Source organism: Triticum aestivum, chromosome 2B (assembly GCF_018294505.1).
Source record: "Triticum aestivum cultivar Chinese Spring chromosome 2B, IWGSC CS RefSeq v2.1, whole genome shotgun sequence".
NCBI classification, from domain to species: domain Eukaryota; kingdom Viridiplantae; phylum Streptophyta; class Magnoliopsida; order Poales; family Poaceae; genus Triticum; species Triticum aestivum.
In genome coordinates this window covers 785,967,741-785,969,624 of record NC_057798.1, presented here as the reverse complement: position 1 = coordinate 785,969,624, position 1,884 = coordinate 785,967,741, and positions in this window count along the sequence as shown.

Below are 1,884 nucleotides of genomic sequence, written 5' to 3'. Positions count from 1 at the left end.
AGGGTGGGCGGAGAGAGCGAGGAAGCGGTGCGGGGAAGAGCGGGGACGGTGGTGGCGGCGGCGGGCGGGGGTGGGAGCCGGCGGGGGGAGGGAGGAGGCGTCGGCGGCGAGGCGAGTAGGGTCTGGGATGGAGGAAGAGAAGAGAAAGGTGTGGAAGGGAAGGAGGCCCGCTCTCTCACCGCTGCCGATAATGGGCCCGTCACAGGCCGGCCCGTTTAGCGCACGTGACTGGTGTTTTTTTTGAACAATAATAATAGAAAATACATGCGTAAAGATCGGCTTATTATGACACAAAAAAATACCTGAAGGTGGCTATATACTATTTTATATTTGTTGTAAGCATTACTTCTCATCCAGTACTTTGCAGTATCAAGGATTGTGTCATAGTTGCGCCTGCCGTTTTTAACTATGTATTAACCACATACACAAAGAGGTGCTAATACAAAATGTACTCCCTCGGTTTTTAAATACAAGACCTTTTAGGGATTTCAATATGATTATAGACATATTTTAGAGCGTATATTAAATCATTTTGCTCTATATGTAATCCGTATTACAATCACTAAAAATGTCTTACCAGTGGAATAAAGGTAACCAGTGTGTTGTTTGGAGTTGGTTCCTACGTCTTTTTATCTCTCACCGTTGTGCTCCCATGCGTGGATCCTAAATAGGAGGAATTCTTTGTCTAATGAGCAGGGGTAATCCAGCTATACCTTTTTTTCACCAAAAATACATTTGATTTATGCTGTTTTGTGTGTTCGTGGTTTGTCTCTGTGGCTGCGACTGCCAGAACTTTTGTTGTCTGCAAAATAAAAGGGATACCTATTTTATTCGATTTGCTCATCCTTTGGTGCCAGATATTTATCAAAGAATAAGTGGCTCAAACTCATCTAGAGAGAAGACCAGTATAGGCAACTATCTGTTTCCATCCAACACTTTCAAACTATGTATATAATAATTTTCAATTTATTTTCTTCCCACTGGGAAGTTTCTTGGTGACAGCCAGTATTAAGACAAAAATCACACTAATACCAGACAAAAAATACACTAATACCAGAAAACAACATGACAGATATGCGACAAAAAATACACTAATACCAGAAAACAACATGACAAAAAATACACTAATACCAGAAAACAACATGACAAAAAAATACACTAATACACTAATCATAAAAATTACTATGCGACAAAAGGGGATCGGTGCCCAGCAGATGAACAAAGAATTTCCAGTAAAACCAAATTGATGTTGCATAGTCACCCTGAAGTTTATGTATAAATGACACTTGACAGCCAGTATGTTGTTCAGTACTGCTCAAACTGCAAAAGTGGCACCCTATCAGTCCTGGACCTAATGGGCGACACAAGAATATAATTTCCCAACCTGACATGAAATCTATATTTTCCATGAAAGAGAGAAATGCAAACAAAATACACTGAGCACGCAATATATTGCTTGTTCCCAGCCCATGATTTAATGTGTTGACAGAGCAAAACACATGTTATTCCAATCAAGGTACAACATGGAGTGGACCTAGCCAGACACATTTACCTGTGTTCATCTCCTAAGATTATAACTCAATTCCATGTCATAGAAATTCCCACGCTAAAGAAAGCATTCCAAGGACCACAACAACAAAAGCAAACACAAACCCAACCTGCTATGTAAACTGTAACTGTTTCTGTCTTTCTCTCTGTATATGAGCAACCTATGTATGACTATCTATATGACCTTGATGCAAAATACAAACATAATAAATCTGTACTCCCATTCCTCCAAAACCGAAATTCCCAGACCATGAACCCAGGACCCAGCTGGTAGCTGGAGAGGACTTCTGTAGCAAGATGAAGATATCTCGCAACATGTCATGTAAAATTCCAACT